The sequence below is a fragment of the Miniopterus natalensis genome, chromosome 2 (genome assembly GCF_054644295.1).
Source record: "Miniopterus natalensis isolate mMinNat1 chromosome 2, mMinNat1.hap1, whole genome shotgun sequence".
In the NCBI taxonomy this organism is placed as follows: Eukaryota; Metazoa; Chordata; class Mammalia; order Chiroptera; family Miniopteridae; genus Miniopterus; species Miniopterus natalensis.
This window is the reverse complement of record NC_142082.1, coordinates 43,427,937-43,450,461: the sequence shown is the minus strand read 5'-3', so window position 1 is coordinate 43,450,461 and position 22,525 is coordinate 43,427,937. Positions and strand designations below refer to the sequence as shown.

Genomic DNA, 22,525 nt, shown 5'->3' with positions numbered 1-22,525 from the left:
TGTTGCCATTTGTAATAACATGGATGGACCTAGATGGTATTATGATAAGTGAAATAAGTCACACAGAAAAAGACAAATACTGTATAATTTCACTTATATGTGGAATTTAAAAAACAAATGAGAAAACAAAACAGAACAGAAACAAACTCATAGATACAGAGAAAAAAATTGACGGTTGCCAGGGAAGAGTGGCAGATTAGTGGAAGGGTGAAAATGGTGAAAGAGATTAAGAAGTGCAAGTTGCATGTTATAAACTTAGTCAAGGGAGTGTAAAGTACAGTATAGGGAATATAGTAAATAATATTGTAATAACTATGAATGGTGCCAGATGGTACTAGACTTACCAGGGTGATCACTTTGTAAAGTATCTAAATGTCTAATCACTGTGTTGTATACCTGAAACTAATATATTGTTTGTCAACTGTAATTTAAAAATAAATTTAAAAAAGAAACATAATAGGTTGTTTTTTAAATATATTTCATGATCACTAATTGGTCTTTGGTAGAATTCCACACCATAAAGATACCATGAATATGTCATTTATGTTTCCTGAAATAAGGACTTGGCAAACTTTTGTGTAAAGAGCCAAATAGCAAATTATTTAGGGTTCCTGGACCATGCAGTTTCTGTTGCAACTGTTCAACTGCCTATTGTAACATGAAAACAGCCACACCCAATAAGTAAATGAATGGACTTTGTGTTTCAATAAAACTTTACTTACAAAAATAGGTGGCAGGCTAAATTTGGCTCATGGGCCATTGTTTGCCAACCCCTGACTTAAATTATTTAATTTTATACATAGTAAAACCATAAAATAGAAAACTATATTGCCAATAAATTTAGTAAATAAGGATAACTCTCATTGCTTGAGTCAAAATACATTTATTATTTTTTTAATTCTCACATGAGGGTATTTTTTCCATTGCTTGAGAGAGAGAAACACACACATTGTGCCCTTGGTTAGGAATCAAACCTGGGATCCTTCAGTGCTCAGGCCAATGCTCTAATCATTGAGCCAAACTGGGTAGGACTCAAAGTATACTTACGTTAGACTGAGAAATGTTACACTTGGACTCACTTTGTCCTTTGTAACAAATGCCTAGGTAGTACAAAAATAGTATGAAGTGAACAAGAACCTGAAACTAATTTACCAGCCTTGTGAATTCAAAACCTTCTTCAATTAACTACTAATCCTGCAAAGGATTTTTAATTCTAGTAGCTATAAGGCTATGAATTTCCTTTGAGCCAAAAAATTGACTTATCAGTATTATTAATAGATAACATTATTTTTAAGTTTCTATAATAGAAAATTAGAATTCTAATTTTTGAGCTGACACAAAAAATATATGAGAAAAATGAACAGTTTACAAGTTTGGGCTTTACTAATTTCTTGATAATTTTTTTTTGTTATATAAAAAAATTTTTTGTGTTACACAATATATTGAAAGAATTACAATTCTGTCAATGTGTAACACACAAATACTAGTGTATTTGTTTCTTATTGCTGCTTTAACAAATTAGCATACATTTAATGGCTTTAAATAATACGAGATGAATTATCTCATAGTTCTGTAGGTCAGAAGTGTTATTACAGCATATCTCAGTTGGTTCCGCTGCTTAAAATTTCACAAGGTCAAAATTATGGTATTGGCTGCACTGTGTTCCTCTCTGGAGGCCCTGGGGATGGATTTGCTCCCAGTCTCATTCAGTTGACCGGCCAATTTTAGCTCCTTGCGGCTGTAGGGCAGAGGCCTCCATTTCCTTGCAGGCTGCCAGCCGAGGCCCTGCCTGCATCGCTTCTGGTGCTTTCCACGCTGCCCTCCAGCAAAGGGAGGTGGAGGCCCACTCACTTTCTGAGCTTCCTCCTCCCACATCTATTTAACTCCAGCTGGAAAAAACCCTCTGCTTTTAAGGGCTTACGTCATTAGATTTAGTTCATTGGGATAATACAAGATAATCTATTTAAAAACCCTTAACCTCAATTATGTCTGAGAAGCCCATTTTATCATGTTACAGAACATATTCACATGTTCCTGGGATTTGGGGGTGGGCATTTAAAAAATAATTATCTTTATTGTTGATAGTATTTGCAGATGTCCCCTCTTTTCCCCTCCATTGACCCCCTCCACCCCGCATCTGCTCCCCCCAGGCCTTCTCCACACTATTGTTTGTGTCCGTGAGTTATTCATATATGCATATAAATTATTTGATTAATCTCCCCCCCCCACTCCCCCATTAGGGGGTGGGCATTTTTAGGAAATCATTCTGCCTTGCACAATTAGTACCACCAGTGTAGTTACTAACCAGTTTATGAAACAGGTATTTCCTCTTCAAAATATAGTTTACCTCATTCTTTATCTCCAGTTTCAGAAGTAACCATTATTCTGAATTTTGTTTTCCATTCTTAATAACAAAGGAATTTCTCTTTAACGGTTGGTACACATTTTCAGCTTTAGCAGATGATTGGAAATGAAGATATTTTCCAGTATATAAATTTACACAACGACATAAAACACTGTATGTGTATTTCCACTATACCACATACTCACCAAAAATCAGTATTTTACTTAAAATTCTTAAAAAATATGTAGAGATGACATGGTATGCGATTACTCTAAATACTGTGGAGATTCTGAGCCCCTTTTTACATGGTTATTGGTCATTCAAATTTTATCTTCAGATAAATGCCAATTTTTCTACTAGTTCACTGACTTTTTCTTAATTATTTCTAAAAATTCTTTACGAATGTCAATCATATATCTTCTAGATGCTCTGTCTTGGTTTATGATATGCTTTAAACTTCCTTTAATGTTCATGAAGAACAAAATGTGGGAAGGATAGAAGTGATGGGAATGGAGTAGAAGGAATTCACAGAGGGACATTCTCAGAATAGCTTTTGTACAGATGATTTTAGAGCCATGATCACATTTCAGATAAATAATTTAGTGAATTGAAAATGATGAGGGAAAACGAAATATGGATTTAAAAAAATAATTATTTCACTTCACATTCATAAAGATGTTCTTTATATTTTCTTCTGTTACTTGTATAGTTTTCCTTTGAATATTTGAACATTTAGTCTTTGTAAGTTCCATCTTTTTTGTTACAGCACGTATCCAGTTGTATATTTCTTCATAAAGGGAACCAGTTTTCTTACTCCATCTGCTAAAGAAATGCTTCTTGCCCTATTGATTTGTTTTACTTGTGTCAGTCCTTAAGCTCTCTATTCTCTCTCCATTGCTCTGTCTGCCCTTGTGACAGTAACATGCCATCTTATTACTTTGCCTTTGAAGTGCAGGCAATCCTTACTTTGTGTGGTTCTGATTTACATAAATTTCAATTACCAGTTTGGTTAAATAACTCTAGTCCTCCAGAAACGCAATTCAAAATATGGTTACCTGGGTAAATTAATTGTGAGTAATTGCATGTTCACACACACAAACTTCACTGCTAGCTGTCATTTCACTTACCCCTAAGTAAATAGAAGTTTCACATCAGGATCAGAAATCAATCATGTCCCTTTTTTCAAAATCTGTTGGTGATTGGTCACTGCCCACCGGTTATTCAGTTCACACACAGACAGCACAGCATGTGATTGCCTTGTCCTGTAGTGTCTCATTGACACAGTGTATAAAAAAATGGAAAATCAAAGGAAGAAATTACCCCACGAAAATCAAAGTGCGGCAAGGAAATGAAAAGCGATAATGCTGGAAGCGAACCAAATGTAAATAGAGTTACAGAAGAAATAACCGACCAGGAAAATGTTGACATTGCTGCTGTGGGAGAGACTCCGGATATAAAACCAGAGGAGCTCAGTGAAGGTGAATTTATCAGTATAAATAAAAAGTGGTTTTGATGAATAGATGAGTGTTTCCAGAGGAGGTAATGCCAGGGAAATGTTCACATGAAAGGTTCTCAGAGGGGTAGTTCATAACATTGAAAGTGCAAACGATAAAAATGCTAGAAGCTGATCCAAACTTAGAAAGGAGAATAAAAATCTTCAACACATAGAAAAGATGTTCACAATATATCTTAAGTTATAAGATAGGGAGAGAAGGAAAAAGCACTCAAACTACTCTTGATAATTTTTTTACAAATAAACAGAACACTTTATCCATATATCGAATGTTTTATATTATAGTGCACTGGGTATTACTTTAACTGAATTTAGTATTTTAAGAAAAAAATTAAAGGTTCGGGAACAATAGTAATTTTTCCCATTGATTTTGATTATTTAGACTGTTCTGAATGATTTTGGCCTGCTGGCGTGTGTGCATGTGTGTGTGTATTGTGGTATCACAGTATTGTGAAACATGAGCACCACCTGCATACCTTAATATTTGGTAAGTAAAATATTTCTCACTTTTATTTACTTATTTATTTTTAAAATATGTTTTTGTTGATTTCAGAGAGAGGAAGGGAGAGAAACATCAATGATGAGAATCATTGATCAGCAGCCTCCTGCACGCCCCCTACTGGGGATCGAGCCCAAAATTGGGCTTATGCCCTGACCAGGAATCGAACCGTGACCTCCTGGTTCCTAGGTCGACTCTCAACCACTGAGCAACAGCAGCTGGGCTCACTTTATTTTTTCACACTTGATTTTACATATTATTTGCATATGCGATATATTTTTCAAGAGATTTGTTTATTACATTAGGAAAAAAATTAGATGACTTTATAAAGACTTTATTTGAATGCCCTTTTTCCTAAAAAAAAGTTTTCTAATTCTCTTTTTCTTTCTGGAAGATATTTCTTCTTTATATAATTTCATTCTACTCCCTAGAAATAATGTAAGTAATAAAAATATATTTGATTTTAATATTTTACTGTTTTACATTTGCTGTACTAATAATCACTGTTATGGAATTAGTATTTTGGCCAATAAAAAATTAATATATTGTAACCAAAAAAATAAGCAATCACTGTAAAACGACTGCTTTATATGCGGAAGATTATACAAATATTTGACAAACCTGTCCTTTAATATATCCTAGATCTAATAGAAACTTACTTTGCTTTTACTGGAAACAGTTGAGTAGGGCGTTAACAGTGGGTGGTATTGGAACAAAGGTAATCTTTTTTCTTTTCTTTATATGGAGTAGTTCAAATAACCAGGATATTAAGAGCTTGCCTGGTTATGCTCAGGAACCTAACCACTTTAGTTTGTGTTTTCACCTCCCTTGTCTTGGTTTGAAAGAAAGTCCGTCCAGTGAATAAAACCACAGATAAGTTGTTAGATGGTAAGGGCTCATCCTCAGGTCAGAAAGTGCTGCCCAGCATTAGTAATTCCTCATTAAAACGCTGTGTTTCCCTTGGGGGATTGTATTCCTCTGTTCAAAGGAGACTGTTTAAAAGACTTGATTGCAGTTTGAAACTAGCTGATGCCTATCAGGGAGCACCAGAGATCAGGTGACTCCTGAATTAAAACAGGTTTGGGTTTTATAGGATGGCAGAAGGTCGGGCATGAGTCCTTCTGGTTTTGGCTCAGGCAGTGGTTTTTGTCTTTAACTGAATCTTGCAATTGAAGGTGTTTCCTGCTTTGGTGCCTCTTGCTCTCCGTGGCTGGTGTCTTCCTGATAACCATGAAAACAGTGCTTTCTGTTTCTGAGAGCCTTGCTGTTGGTGAGTCACGGTGTGCCAGGAGGGAGAGATAAGAAAGGAGGCAAAGGGTGGAAGGCTAAGGGAAAACTGTGGCTCCCTCTTTCATGTTTGCTTAGACCTTTTACACCTATAAAGATATGACTTGTTTGATAGTGGAATTCAACTCAAAAAGTATATTTTCTTTGCTGCAAATTGCATTATATGTATGATTTTGAGGGGAAAAATAAATTTTCCATAATATTAGAGGCTGCACTTTGATATCTATGTGATGTTTATATCTTTCTACCTTATATGTAAGTGGTCCAAAGGGCAACACAAAATTTATCAATGGTTTTGACTCTCCTCCTGCTCAACAAGTATCAATAGAAATTATTGTGAACAAAGAATAAAATAATTTACCCAGCACATTTATAAAAGAAGAAGAGGGACATGTAAAATCATCTGGAATTTACAGATTATTTAGTGAGATGTGCACAGTTTCAAAGCTTTTAATAAACTTTAGAAACAAAAATGGGTAGTTACTGAGGATCAGTTTTGGAAACCTGATTTAATTTTTTAATTTAGAATAGTGTAGTATTGGGCAATATCTTAAATGCTAACAATGAATAAAGAAAGCTGGGTAAAAAATAAAAATTTAATCAGAAATTAATATTTTAGTGGAATTGTGTACCTAAAACTTGAATAGTTTTGTTAACAAGTGTCACCCCAATGAATTCAATAAAAAGCAAAAATAGAAATAATATTTTATGTGGTGAAATATCAGTTTCCAAACAAGCTGCCTTGAGCAATAAAGTCTATTTTATAGAAATATCATGCTATATAAAGGTTTTGAATTTTAAATTAAAGGCTTTATATTTTATGTTATATGTTTTTATTTATTTTATTTTATTTTATTTTATTTTATTTTATTTTATTTTATTTTATTTTATTTTATTTTATTTTATTTTATTTTATTTTATTTTATTTTATTTTAATTTTTAAAGACTGTTTCTTTTAATGGCCAACTCAACCCCACAGCTCAAAACCAGGGGACAGAGCATGGTTACTCATCTTGATTCAGCAGCATTACAAACAGTTCCTGGGCCACAGTGGGCCCTTGGAGAGGTGACCCCTTTCTAACATACCATCATCCCTTCTGCGGCCTTTGGGAAAAGATGTCCATCAAAAGGTTGCTAGAGGGGACTTGGGGAATGTGTTCTCAAGGGAGGACACCCCAAAAGAGCTTCTCTCTGTACTATACCCCACCAGATCAGATTCATGGGCATTCTAAGAGAAAAACCAACCTAAATGGGGCCAGGTATTTGACAGATGGTGTTCATAGGTCAGTTCAGGCCACTTTCTGCAGGGCCCTGGGCCAAACAGGTACCTCTCTCTGGAGGTTCTTCAAAGTCAGCTGGCCAGCTTCTCAGAGGCACCAGCCCATCAAAGACCCTCATCATTGTGAGTTGGGGAATAGGGCTTCAGGACACTCTGAGGATTCTTCTCCACTAGAGGGCGCCAGCTCCCCTCCCCGGGCAGAAGCACATCCTCACTATTCATGGAGTCCGCGCACTGAATCTGTTTCCTCACATATTCCACCAACAGTTCAAGCTGTCCAGGGTCTTCACATTTCTGGTTGAAGAAGGTTCTCCAGAGCAGCAGCAGCCAGCCCATGATCGTCTGAAAGGATTCCCTCATCATACCCCAAGATTGCTGCATAGCAATTATTTGTCACAACCACCATGGTCTTCAGGATTTAGGGATTAACCTCCATGACTCTGCCTCCCTGCTCAACATCCTCCCACATAAAACGAACTATGACGTGAAAAATGTATTTCCTAGTCTGGCCTTCCTGCTTTATTCAGACCAGACACATCCAGACATAAGAACCCATGAACTGAATGTATCAGGCACCTGACACTTTAGAAAGAGTTCCTCAAAGTTTTCTTCACACAGCTAGTAGACGTTTGGAGGGCTGCAATCTTAGTCTTCCACTTACTGTATTTCAAAGGTCCTGTGAATCCCATGGCTTCTGTTATCTTCGGGAAGGCACCAACCTTCTCCTCAACAGGCTGGGGGAAGTCCTTGGGAGTGGAAAACTTATTTGTGGTGTGATACTTCCTACTCAGCTGTATGTCTATTCCAGAAATCTGTTCTGATCCACCGCATGCTAGGGACTGGCTCATCTGGAGCCACTGGGAAGTGCCAGGCAGGGCCCTGCCCCACCTCCCCGCGGAGGAGACAAGGTACCAACAGGCTGCATGCAGGAGCCCTCTGGGGGATGCTAACCTGCTTCCAGAAGACTCACACCAGCAGCGCCATGTTCCTCAACAACCATTTCTGGGGCACGTTATATGTTTTTAAATCTTATACTCATTTACACAATTTTTGAATATATGTATAATATTTCCTTAAATATATATACATATGTAAGTATGTATTATTGCTTTTAGTAAAATTCAACATATACTTTAGGGTATATTGATAAGTATTATATAGTATAAGCTTCAGCTGCTTGAGGAAATTTGTATGTCAAATTCTACATATTCTGTACTACAGTTCTATTAATTTTAATGAGTAATTGATTTAATTAATTTTAATTTTCTATTAATACTTTGAAATTTAATTTCTATTAAATTTCTATTGATGTGAAAGTCTGTTTTGGTAACATGTGGAGCCATGATCAGATAGTCCATGTTTTATGTTTTTTTTTAAAAATATATCTTTATTGATTTTAGAGAGAGGAAAGGAGATGGAGAGAGAAATATAGAAACACCAATGGTGAGGGAGTCATTGATTGGCTGCTTCCTGCATGCCCCCCACTGGAGATCGAGCCTGAAACCAGAGCTTGTGCCTTGACCAGGAATCAAACTACAATCTGGATCATAGGTCGATGCTCAACCGCTGACGGCCAAATATTCCATGTTAATAGAAAACAAGATTACCTTTGTGAGCTTGCATGTGAAGAATTACCACAGAGGGTGATAATTTAATCAAATAGTAGCAAGAGGCAAATTATTGTGCAGTTAATGAAACTTGTGTTAAATTTCCTCACACACAGTTTCCTTCCAAGATACTGAGAAGGATCCTAGGAATATGGTCAATGATGTTATCAATGTAAAGATTATTCAGGTTTGTCACTGCTCCAGAGTACTTGAAAGGGCCTCAGATGTTAATGCTCATATGTGAAAATAAAACCCTGAAACTGGTTTATCCTAACTTGAAAAGAAACCTATATATTTAAATGAAACATTAACAAAATTAATGGAGAAGATAAAACATATTTTTTACTTATCAATAAAAAAGAAATTAGATCAAACTTGCTAGAGAAGAGATTAAATTACCTTTTAATTATCTCTATAGAAAATGCAAAGAGAATGAACCTGAAAGATTGAAGAACAAATATAGAGAGCTGTATAAGGGGCAGTTAATACATAAACATATTTCCCCTTACATTTTATAGATTTTGTGGTATTTTCTATTTTTAAAATGTGCAATTTACTAGAAAAATTTTCTTATAGTAATCTAAGTAATGTATTTATATCTGATGCAAATGTTATATTTATATTTGATTTTATCTTTGTTATTTTGATATATTTTTTTCTCGTTGTTAATCCTCACCTGCTCACTGGAGGGTATTTTTCTATTGATTTTCTAGAGAGAGTGGAAGGGAGGGGGAGAGACAGAAAGAAACATTGATGTGAGAGAAACACATCGATCGGTTGCCTCTGGCATGCTCCCCAACCAGGGCCTGTGACCGAGGTACATGCCCTTGGCCAGCATCGAACCCACGACCCTTCAGTCTGCGGGCTGACCCTATAACCACCAAGCCAAACCTGCCAAGGCTATTTTGATATATTATTTTTCTTAAAATTATTCCAAATTTTTATTTGCTTCTAGTCCCACAAAACTTAGGCTCTCCTATAGTGTGCGCAATCTAGATGAATGCAATTTGAAATAACCTTCATCCAAATTTTCCTTTCCTCCCCCTCTTGAAGTTAAGAACTTATATTTAGAAAGGATATCAATTATCCATGAGCGTTCCGGTCTGGATATAACGCCTCAGTGTTCACAGGGTCAATTTGGCTTTTCCTGTGGTGAACAATTTTACAAATTCTCTCACGTCACCCTATGCATTCTCTTTCTAGTTGAACCTGGAGATTAAAAGGACTGCCAGCCTCTGCAAGTCGATAGTGCCCTCTTCCAGATCCAACTGACCGTATCAACGTGTTAGATGAGCCAAAGCTGGATGTGTTACAGCAAACTTTTTTGGAAGGCATCCAAGGAAAGCACTGGTAGGGAAACGAATATATATGTATGCCCATCTTTGGATTTTTTGATGGATCCACTACACTTACAAGTACTTTTTCAATGTATTATTATGTCTTTGAGGGCATAGTCTGTGGATATTCAATTAAGTACCTCCAGCAAACCAGCTCACAACACGGTACAAAAAAAGTAAGCAATAAAGTCTTGTGTTTTGATGAATAAAGAACGAAGGAAAAGATGAGAGGTAGACAGGGCAATTTTAGAATTTTTGTAGGTATTCAGGAGGTGTTTTAGAAATTTCTTTTATAGAAATTAAACTAAAACTTTGTAAAGATATAATAGAAACATTCTACTACCTTCAGAAACATTACGTGCATTTCAGTCTTCCATAGTTAAATCTTTGTATGTTTTTCTTAGATTTGTATCTGTTTTTCTCCATTAGCTATTTTTTTATATGACAATTGTACTATGATTATGACAAAATGTTCTCCATGATGGAAGAGAAGCTGGAAGAGTATATTCTTCTCATTCCTAAACTCATTTCCCTTCTTATGATACTTTCTACCGCCTATATTTTATCTTTGTGTTCTCTCCTAGGGAATGAGAAGATTCACAGAATATCCTGATAATGCATACTCTTTTTTTTAAATTTTAAAATTTTAATTTTTTATATATTTTTAAAATTTATCTTTATTGTTGAGAGTATTACAGGTGTCCCATTTCCCCCCCCTAATTGACCCCCTTCACTTTGTCCCCCCCCCCCCCAGGCCTTCAACCCATTATTGACTGTGTCCATGGGTTATGCATATATGCATATAACTTCTTTGGTTAATCTCTTCCCACCCTCCACCCCCTTCCCTCTTTCCTCTGAAATGTGATTGTCTGTTGCCTGCATCAATATCTCTGGATCTGTTTGGTTTGTCAGCTTCTTTTGTTTATTAGCATCTTCTTAAAGAAGACCCTTCAACTTTTCCTGTAGTGCTGGTCTGGTGGTGATGAACTCCTTTAGCTTTTTCTTATCTGTGAAGCTCTTTATCTGACCCTCAATTCTAAATGATAGCTTTGCTGGGTAGAGTAATCTTGGCTGTAGTTTCATGTTTTTCATCACTTTGAATATTTCTTGCCACTCCTTTCTGGCCTGCAAGGTTTCTGTTGAGAAATCAGCTGACAGTCGTATGGGTGCTCCCTTGTAGGTAACTAATTGCTTTTCTCTTGCTGCTTTTAAGATTCTCTTTGTCTTTAACTTTTGGCATTTTAATCATGATGTGCCTTGCTGTGGGCCTCTTTGGGTTCCTCTTGTTTGGGTCCCTCTGTGCTTCCTGGCCTTGTAAGTCTATTTCATTCCCCAGGTAGGGGAAATTTTCTGTAATTATTTTTTCAAAGAGGTTTTCAATTTCTTAGTCTGTTTCTTCCCCTTCTGGCACTCCAACAATATGAATGTTGGGCCTCTTAAAGTTGTCCCAGAGGCTCCTTATGCTATCTTCATATTTCTGAATTCTTTTTTATTTTTGCTCTTCTGGTTGGGTGTTTTTTGTTTCTTCATGTTCCAAATTGCTGATTGGATTCTCAGTGTCCTCTATTCTACTGTTGGTTTCCTGTAAATTGTTCTTCTTTTCAGTTCGTGTAGCCTTCATTTCAAATTGGTGTTTTATTATGTTATCAATTTTCTCAGTATTTCCCTAATAGTCTGCTTAAACATCCTTATAAACAAAATTCTGAACTCTGTATGTTAGCTTGCTTGGATCTATTTCATTTAGTTCCTTTTCTAGAACTTTCTTCTGTTCTTTCTTTTGTTATATGTTTCTTTGCCTCCACATTTTGGCTGCTTCCAGGTGTTTGTTTCTATGTATTAGGTAGAGCTGCTATGTCTCCTGGAATTTGTAGAGTTGCTTTGTGTAGTAGGTGTCCTGTAGGGTCCAGTGGCTCAGCCTCCCAGTCACCTGAGCTGGGCCTTCTAGGTGCTCCCCTGTGTGGGCTGTGTGCACTGTCCTGTTGTAGTTGAGCCTTGGTTGCTGTTGGGAGGAACTGACCCCCGACCAATCAGCTGTGAGGACCAACTGCAACTACAGCCAAAGAGCTGCTGTGCTGGAGACACCCCTATGGAGCAGGATTTACTTCAGTGGAACTTTGGTGTTCACCAAGTGCACCCTTGAATGTGTCACTCGTGGATGTGGTAGGGTTGTAATCCAGTGTGGTCGAGTCTAACCACCAGGTGCACTGTCTCTGGGGCCTCCCGGGAGGTGCACAGTCAGCCTCTGCCAGTGCCTTGCCCAGGGCCACCCAGCATGAGCTACACAGCAAACAGTAGTTGACTGCTACTTGTGCTGGGCTTGGAGGTATCCAAGAGAGGCCAAGTTATGAGCCAATGCAGCTGCCGCTAGTGCCAGGCCTGGGGCCACTTATCAAGCCATATGGGGCCCACTGCTGCTTGTTTTAGAGATTTTAGGAAAGTTCTAAGCATGAAGCTCGAGAGGCCACTTGCACAGAAAAGCCCCTGGAAATGGCCTGGATGAGCTGCAGGTGGGGAGGGGCGGGGCCTCCGGGAATCACGGGGCGGGGCCAAAGGTGGGAGTCAGGTGCTGGGATTCAAATATGGCGCCTGCCTGCCGGCTGTGTGCGGGGAGGACTCGCCAAGGAGCCATGGCCTCCGCCAGCCCTTCTGCCCGGGAGGAAGCCGCCCTCCAGCTCTCACCCGGACCTCAGGCAGGTTAGTTCCTCCCCGAGTGTCCCGGGTCCTTTCAGGCTGCTGCCCGGCGCTGGGCTCAGAGGGAGCGTCCGAGTGAGTCCGTGCCGGGCCCTTTAGGAGGAGCTGCTGGGGCTCCCGCAGCCTCCGCGACCCTCAGGGACAGTCCCCGCTGGTTTCACAGCCCGGAGTTGTGGGGACGTCTCTTCCCGGCCCTGGAGCCCTGGGCTGGGGGCCTGCTGTGGGGCTGGGACCCCTCCCTCCTCTGGGAAACCCCCACCGCCAAGATGCCCTCCCGGGTTTCAAGCGTGGCACCGGGTGTGGGCCTGGGGCCGAGTTTCTGGGATTCAGCCCCGATCCGCCCGCGTCCCCGCCCCTCCTCCTGGTCTCGGTGCTCCTTCAGCTCCCTGGCTGTGGGGCTTCTGTGCAGCCAGATCTCAGGAGGCTCTGAGTGACGGTGGTTCTGTGTGTTAGTTGTAATTTTGATGTGGTTGCGGGAGGCGGCGGGTGCAGCTGTTACCTACGCCCCCATCTTGTTTCTCCAATACATACTCTTTTATGTAGTTTTTCTGTCTTTTTAAAAAAATATGTTTTTATTGACTTCAGGGAGAGGAAGGTAGAGGGAGAATCATCAATGATGAAAGTCATTGATGGGCTGCCTCCTGCACGCCCCCTACTGGGGATCAAATCCCAAACCCAGGCATGTGCCCTGACCGGGAATCGAACCGCGACCTCCTGGTTCATATGTGGACTCTCAACCACTGAGCCAACCACTGGGCTATGTAGCCTTTCTAGAGAAACTCTGGGTTAATTACTCAGAATAAATATTTAGGTATTAGCTCAATAATGTTAACAAAACTTTGTGAAATGCCTACTCTGTGACAGTCAAGGGCAAGGCTGCCACATACATTGTGAAACTAAACAGAAGCAGTCATGTAGAGAGAAGCGGTTTTAAAGAAAATATACTGGTGCTGCTTGTGTGCTGGTTGGTGCAGGCCTGGTACCCTTTTTGTGAAGTGGCAGCTGAGGAGAGTCCCACGCTTGCCATGGCAAAGGAAAAGCCCAAGGGAGGAGTCAGGACTGACAACAACAATCATACTAATTTGAAGGTGGCGGGGCAGGGTGCTTCTGTGGTGCAGTTTAAGATTAAGAGGCACACACCACTTAGTAAACGACTGAAAACCCATTGCCAACGACAGTTGGAAACTGAGGAGGAAGATACAATTGGTGTGTTCCAGAGCAGACAGGAGGTGTCTACCAAAAACGGAACCTGCTACTTTACTCCAGAACCCCCTTCCTCCAGACCGAGAAGACCTTCTTATTAGAAAACTGCAACTTGGTTTCCACACACCTGACTACTACAGTGTAGTTTTCTCTATTCTTTCATTTTTCCTTCCCCATTCCTTTATTGTACAGAAAGTAACTGATGTATGTGCACAAACATTTGCATTTTTTTTTAAACTAAATGGTCAATGGTATGTTTTGATCGACATCAAATGGAGATGGAATGGGGAAAAATACTGGTTCGTGAAAATACCCCCTTTCTCCATTAGTGGCATGCACATTCAGCTCTTATCTTTATATTCCTGTAAGTTATTTTGCTCTCACTGTTTAACAGAAAAAAGAACAACATAAAAATCCTTGCATACCTTGTTTGATTGGAGAATTTTAATATTTTTCATTTATCATTGTAAAACCAAGGACAATTTTATAACTTTTTTGTACGTAGCTGTTACATGTAGGGCAATCTGTCTTTAAGTAAGGATAAATTACTCTAAAAAAATGAATCCTACATAGTTTTCCCATTTATGGTTATGCACTTGTATATTTGCATAACCATAAATGCATCCTACAAAGGAAAGAAGCAGGGTAATATAAGAGGAATAATAGTCGTGACTTACTTTGAAATGCATGAATAAGAGAATCACACAATATTTTTTTATTTTAAAAATAAAATTTTTGTTTTTAGAGAATTTATTGCACAGTATACGAAAAATAGAAGTAGAAAATCAGGAGGAAAAAAAGAGACTATTAACCCTGAAAACATCCATCATTAAAGGGAAGGTAGGGATGCAGATGCCTTTGACTATGGATATTAAATCATTCTAAAGTTTTGAATAAAACTACATTTCCATCACACATATCTCATCATGCCCTATGCTCCAGTTGATCCCACTGTGCTTCAACCACAGTATATGCATTGGTTATCCATTACTGTGTAACAAATTACCCAACAATTAGAAACTTAAAAAAGAATATTATCTCACATTTTCTATGAGTCAGAAATCTGGATATAGCTTAACTGGATTCTGCTGGCTTAGTTACTCTTATGAGGTTTCAATCAAGGCATTATCCAAAGCTATGATCTCAACTGTAGCAGTGACCGAGGAGGAATCCACTCCAGGCTTACTCAGGGATTTTTGGAAGGCTTCAATTCCTTGCTGCTGTTGGCTAGAGGCCTCCCTATGTACTTACTTGGTTGGTCACTCAATAGGGCAGCTCACCACATGGTGGCTGGCTTCCCTCAGAGTGAGAGTTAAAGAAGGCAAGTAAGAAGGAAACCAGAGATTTTTGTGTGAACTAACCTCAGAGGTAACATCTCATCACTTTTACCGTCTTCTATTTGTTAGACTATTGACTAGTGCCAGCCCACACTAAATAGTCATGATCACACAAGGGTGTGAGAAACAGGAAATGGAAATCATTGTGGGTTATATTTAGAGGTGATCCTACCACACCTGTGATACACTCTTTTCTTTTTTTCTAAATCTACAACTCAATGTTAGGGTGAACACTTGTTTCCATTTGACTTTGTCCGGTTTTAGCACTAAAATCACACATCTTAGGAAACCCTTTAGTCCTGGACCATTGGGGAAAGTGGGTTAGCCTACTTACACTTTCAAAATTCAGCATTCTATATAGAGACTTCTACTTATATTATTTCAAAAGTTGTTTTTTTTCCTACTAGCACAAAAACTACTCAAATTCCATGATTCTGCTTAAATATTTTCTCAGAAAGATCCTTCCTATCTTCAGTTCAAGCTTGATGGTTCCTTCACAACTGCAAAAACAAAATGTTCTATGCAACACTAAGTACTCCTTTCACCCCCTTCTGTTAAGACTTGTGTGCCCTTCCTTCCTCCCACCACCAAAACTAGAATGGGGAGAGGGGAGATACGGTGGTTGATTCACCTTTCTGTTTATGGTCCCTAGCTTAGTGATTAGTAATTTTGCAAGCAAAGTCTGCAATATAAAAGAGGAAATGTGACCTTATAAAGGTGAAATAAAATGTTCAAATTCATCCAGGCAATAAATGAAGAAAAGAAAACCTGGAATTGCACTGGTATCTACCACATACAGTAAACAATGTCTATATTTTTATACAAGAAACATAATAACTGAAGAATAATTTAAATAGTGTTCCCCCTCCCCGAAAACACAGACATCTCATAATTCACATTGTTTTCACACTCTCTATTTGGAGAACTCAAACTATTAGGATGACACTAATAGACCATCCTGAGTTCTCTGCATAAACACTGATAGATTATAATTACAGGTGTTTTGGGATTAGGTAAAATAGCTTTCAAAACTGCACAATCTGCCTGGCCAGGCGTGGCTCAAGGGTTAGGCATCAACCTAGGATCCAGGAGATCACGGTTCGATTCCTGGTCAGGACACATGCCCCGGTTGTGGGCTTGATCTCCAGTGGGGGGCATGCAGGGAGCTGATCAGTGACTCTCTCATCATTGATGTTTTTATCTCTCTCCCTTCCTCTCTCTGAAATCAGTAAAGATATATTAAAAAAAAAAAACTGTGCTCAAAATTTAAAAAACAAACAAAAAACTGCATGATATAATATAAGGAACAGGATCCATCTGGAATTACACTTTTCTCTCAGGTTATTACATATTGTTTTTTTGTTTGTTTGTTTGTTTTTTTGAAACATCAATGATGAGAGAGTCATTGATTGGCTGCCTCCTGCATGCCCCCCGACTGGAAGCCGAGTCCACAACCTGGGCATGTGCCCTGATGGAATCGAACCTCAATCTCCTGGATCATAGGTAGATCCTCAATCACTGAGCCATGCCGGCCAGGCTTGTTTTGATTTTTGAGCAACTGTGTATCTACTTAATAATACTGAGCCTGGAGTAGGGAGTGTAACTTAAATGTAAGGATGAACAATGATCTTTTCATTTTTGTGGATAGATAACAAGGATTAAATAATGTCAGTGCATCATGGCTTTGAGGTAAAGGAATGGGATTTCTGTCTCCCTCCTCCCTTATAATTAAACTTAAAAAATTCAGCATATTTACAAAGGCTAGGAGCTTGGAGGTGACTTAGAAGTTAGCTTTTTATTAAAGTTATGTCAGCCTATTTTTCCTACCTTTACTTGACCTGGTCTGTAACACACATGATGTCTACCTCATGGTTATATTACTTAATTTTTGTTCTTTGAATGTCAGCAAACTAACCATGATTAATATAAACTACTATGGTAATCATATTTCCTTTTGTCAGATAGTTCTTTGGGCTGTTCATGTAACTTATATTGGAACATTGACATTTCTAAGGAAGATGTTGCTCCTCAATTAAAAGAGAGAACTAGGCAATTAGAAAGCAATTTTGTGATATTGCTAAAAATCAAGAATGTGATATTCAAAGCTATGGCTATAATCTTCTAAATCATAAAAGGATGCCAATAATATACTGAGTAAGAAATAGTGGAAAAATGGGAAGTAAAGCTTGGATCCATGAATTTGTCAGTAAGTCAAATGAATAAGTGCCTGAAACCTACATCTAAATTTCTCTGACCTCTTTAGTGTTCTTGTTATGATTTTATTTGTTATGATTTTAAATGGCAAGCATTTGGATATTCTGTTTCAGCAAATGAGTACATTCTAATGAATAAAAATTCTGTAGTAAAATTATTAGTGACTTAGCAAAAAAAACCTTTGAATAAAATTGAAAATGAATTTACTCATATGACCATATTGTCAAAGACCAATAAAAAAAATCCAGACTTGCTAGTAATTTAGCATTTAAAATATGAACAAGTACAATTTTTAATGGCAAAACTAAGCCAAGATAGGTTAATTCTAAGAAATCTCCTTTCAAACAGAATAAGCCAATATTTGGTACACACACACACACACACACACACGTATATAGTATCTTTTTTATGTATGTGTTTCTATTAATATTATAATATAGTTGAAAGTATAATATAAATATTTAACAAGTAGCAGAGGCTTATTAGCCCCTGATTTTAGGTAAAACACACAAAAAAAAGAAACATTACTAGATGTTGTTTACATTAATGGTTTTAAGGGATAATAGAGTAAAAATAGAATAATTTTCTCTTTGTCACCTCATCAACAATAAGTAACATTTATCAAACTATATTCATGTGTATATTTTTCCTAAATAGTCTCACTCTGTCATTAGAAGGATCAACAGAATAGGAAATCAAGACAGCACCTTCACTCACTAATTTTCACTGTGGTTAATCGTTGAAACCATTAATGAAACCCCTTGTGCTTTTCTGGCCATCTCAAACTTGAACTTGTTCAGCAAATTTTGTCTGCATTAGTAGCCATGGCAACTTCAGGATAAATATTGAGTTCTGGCCTTCCAACTGTTAAAAACCTTTAAGTCTCCTTTAAGTCCATAGTGTAGCTCCACAGAGACACAAGCATGCAAAACAATAGAAGCTTTTTACCTTGTTTTAAGGAAAGAAGGTGAAATGTTACAAACAATCTAGTTTATTATAAAACTAAATAGATGATAAAGTGGAAACATAAGAAAACTTTCCCCCCCCGAGTTAGTAAAATAAACGACAAATTTCATAGCAATTATATAAAGCTTTCATATAAAACAGGTCATTAGTATAGCACCAGCTTAGTTACTTGAGGGACTACTGAAGAAAGGGTAGAAAAACAGGGTAGCTGAAGGCCAATATAATCTCAAAAACTTTATTTCATTTTATAAAATGGCTTCTTGAGACTAAAAGACAGTGTATACAAACCTCTTAAAGTGAAATATGTGTTACTAGAAACGTATTGACCACTCCTCAGACTATGTTGTTATCCACAGACTATCTTGTGTTGACTCAAAGCTCCATGTCTGTGGCATCTAATTGCATATTGTTGATATATTGGGTAGGCAATCTTTTGTGCCCATCTCACATATGTTGATAAAACCCTTTGATTTTTAGAATACTTAAATGTGCAGCATTAAAGTTTATTAAATATATATATATATATATATATATATATATATATATATATGCCCTGTGGCATATTGTATTTTCCACAGATGACCACAATAATATCTAATATGCCACATTCTCTTCAAACAACATAAACTTGACATTTCTCTCAAGTGTCTCCTCCCTTGGGCCACATGGACTCAACTGCCTCAAGTGAAAGATTATGATAGAAATAACATTATGTAATTTCTGAGGCTAGGTCACCAAAGTAGCATGAACTTTTCTCGCTTCCTTAGGACACTTGCTTTTGGATCTCATGGCCATCTTGCAAGGAGGCCCAAACTAACTTACATGAATATATCACATGGAGAGGCCATATTTCAGCTGACAGTCCAGTAGAGGTTCCACATCATCAATTGCCAGATGTGTGAATTAAGATGTTTCCAGCCCTTATTCATTAAGTCATATCAGACTTAGTGTTTTTGTATTGAGGGCCAATATATCTTTGAGTAGAGTAAGTCATCACTGCTCTGTTCTTGAATTTCTAAGCCTCAGAGTCCCCAAACACAACCAAATAACTGGTTTATGCTTCACATTTTGGGTAGTTTGTTATGCAACATGAGTAACTAGAACAAGCACCTACTACTTATGTCCTTATTTGTACCAACTGTCTTCAGGTAGTTAATTCTTATTTAAGCTTTGTAAATTTGTTAAAAATATTTTCATTATATCAAGCACAACTTTATCCAAGGAAAATCATTAAATAAATAGTTTTACTCAAAAATTAATGTCAGTTGAATTTCAACAAAGAACCACTTAAGAAATATAGAAGTTTTCAATAAATGCTTAAGTAGGATTTGCCAGTGTCAGAGTTTAAGAGAATTTATCAGTTGGATATGTAGATTAGAAAAACTGATTTTAACATGGTCAATAGGCATTATCTTCCCTCTTTATAAAATATTAAGAAAAATTTTTTCTTTGCAAGAAGCAACATTGGTTCAATAAATATCAGAAACCTATCCCCTGAGAATTTGAATTTTAAAACCAAGGTCTCTCTCAGGCTTCAGGCTTTGTTGTGTGTTGAAAATCAGTTAATGTAATGTTGGAAAGTGTCTGGAGAAAAAGAAAGAGACAAAGAGAGAGGGAGGGAGGGTGGAACAGAGAGATAGAGAGAAAATATTCCTAATGGATTTTGTTTCCAGTTCTAGTTTTCCTGAAGGTACGAATGCATATCTTCATACCCCTACCTACCTGTAAAACCCAGTTGTTATCTGAGGTTACCTGAAAATAACGTGTCCCTTAGAATGCCTTTGACAGTATCAATAGATACAGAGAAACCAGAATCTCTCCATATTCTGAAGTTCACCTACTGCAGGTCCCTCTTGTGGCTGTAGGGTGGCTACAAAATGCATATTAATTCCATATCTTTCTTCCTTCAATACAAGAGATACCATCCCTTTCCCTATTTAGTCCCTACAATTATTTTCTTTTACTTGACTCTTCGGAGCCTTTTAATTCTTCATTTCCCCCAATATTTGGAAATCCTAACCTTTGCATATTAATGAAATCTGCTAAAGAAAGGACATTCTTCTCTGGCTCACATTCTTTTTCAGCACAGAATCAGTGACTGGGTTTTAACAATTATTTTTCTCACAAGTTGCTATACTATGAGGGGAACAATAATAAGTCCTACAAAGAATAATTTGAATTTTATAATATTTCAGAAGGAATAGATACTATCCATTTTTAAAAAATACGATTTATTTTCCTCCATTTAACTTCACTTTGTTTTCTTTTTAGCTTTTTTAAAGTTTATAGATTATCAGTTGGAAATGAACACATTAATGAAAGTATTTATAGCAAATTTTCTATAACAATAATTTGTTTTTTAAAAATATATCTTTATTGATTTCTGAGAGAGGAAGGGAGAGGGAGAAAGAGAGAGATATAGAAACATCAATGGTGAGAGTCATTGATTGGTGGCCTCCTGCACACCCCCTGCTGGGGATCGAGCCCAAAACCTGGGCATGTGCCCTGACCGGGAATTGAACAGTAATCTCCTGGATCATAGGTTGATGCTCAACCGCTGAGCCATGCTGGTCAGACATAGTAATAATTTGTTAACAAAAATAGTTTTTTATTTTAAAACACATTTTAAAAAATCTGAATAAGCATTTAGCTTATGTCAAATATAAATTACTGACTCTTAGGGAAATGACACAGAAAAAACAGATTTCACAAAATACTATTATCAAAAATTAAACACTATGGCCTGGCCGGCGTGGCTCAGCAGTTGAGCATTGACTTAGGATCCAGGAGATTGTGGTTCGATTCCCGGTCAGGGCACATGCCCGGGTTTCCGGCTCAATCCCAGGTGTGGGGTGTGCAGGAGGCAGCTGGTCAATGACTCTCATCATTGATTTTTCTGTCTCTCTCTCCCTCTCCCTTCCTCCCTCTAAAATCAGTAAAAATACATTAAAAAAAATTAAACACTATAAACATGTGTTGCTTTCCAGAGTTGTTTAAAATTTCTGTTATAACTCTAGCCATAAATTGTAACATATCCAATGTAGAAATTTGTCTTACTGTGTATTTTGTTAGCCTTATGCATAGAATAATTTTTCCATGCCATTGAATATTTTAAACAATGCTAGTATAATATCTGTAAAATATTAAATAAGGAATGTAGTGTTAATAATTTTTATATTTTTATTTATTACAATATTTTTCTATTTTAGATTATTATTCTTGTGTGTGTGTGTGTGTGTGTGTGTGTGTGTGTTTAATCCTTGCCCAAGGATATTTTTTCCATTGCTTTTCAGAGAGAGTGGAAGGGACAGAGAAAGAGAGAAACATTGATGTGAAAGAGACACATCGATTGTTTGTCTCCTGCACATGCCCCTACCAGGGCCCAGGATCGAGCCTGCAACTAAGGTCTGTGCCCTTGGCAGGAATTGAACTTGGGACCCTTCAGTCCGCAGGGCGATGATGCTCTAACCACTGAGCCAAACCGGCTAGGGCTCTTTATTATTCTTTTAGTATTAAAATATTACTATTATGTAGTGAATAACTCCTTTGCAAAAATTAATATCCACATTGTTTATTAACACTATATCTTTAAATTTATTCTTGTAAATTGAATTACTGGGTTAAATAAACCATGATTTCTTAAATTTTGTATCACAAGTGAACTTAATTATTGAAAGATATAACTTAAAAATTTGGGCTATTGATAATATGCCTGAAAAATGATTTCATGCTAGGTTTCACATAGTTATTTAATTCTATCAGTTTACATAGTGAATCCTAATAAATATTCTAATATATCAGCCACAGAAAATTGCATATTGCTTTATGGTCTATAAAGTACAATGAAACTTTCAACACTTTAATATATCTTCACTTTTCATCTGAAACATGGATGCATAACACAAGCTTTGTTTTGTTTTTGTGAGCAGGAGCTATATACATAAAGCCAGTAATAAGTCTCTTTACCATTACAAAAAAGCAAAACAACTCTATTTAAGTAACAAGTTTTAGAATTGAAGGTTAATCATATGGAAATTTACTTTGCTGTAATAAATTCAATCTTGACAATTATTTTACAAATCTTGGAGTAATGCGGCTGAATTTTTGGGACATCGTAAAAAGGTATATCTAATTAATAAATGATAAATTTTCTATAGTAAAACATAGCCACTTAAATATGTTTTACTGTTTATGTAAAATTTATTTTGCAAACAAATTAATGGTGTTTAATAGGAAGAGTTCATTCAC

General features: G+C 37.2%; 1 long non-coding RNA gene and 2 pseudogenes across 2 annotated transcripts in view; 2 read left to right on the top strand and 1 right to left on the bottom strand.

Annotated features, from left to right (window-relative positions):
* The window catches only part of LOC148093675 (uncharacterized), a 260,196-nt gene that overhangs the window by 223,614 nt on the left and 14,057 nt on the right, over positions 1-22,525 (top strand). Inside the window, exon 5 of one of the 2 annotated variants that reach the window (XR_015714039.1) lies at positions 9,733-9,879. This is a non-coding gene — a long non-coding RNA (uncharacterized LOC148093675). Of the gene's footprint in view, positions 1-9,732; positions 10,509-22,525 lie in introns of those variants that run through there. The other variant, XR_015714037.1, reaches the window with a different exon arrangement.
* LOC107545899 (ubiquinol-cytochrome c reductase complex assembly factor 1-like) lies at positions 7,028-7,906 on the bottom strand (annotated as a pseudogene).
* On the top strand, positions 13,194-13,905 carry LOC107545864 (small ubiquitin-related modifier 2 pseudogene; annotated as a pseudogene).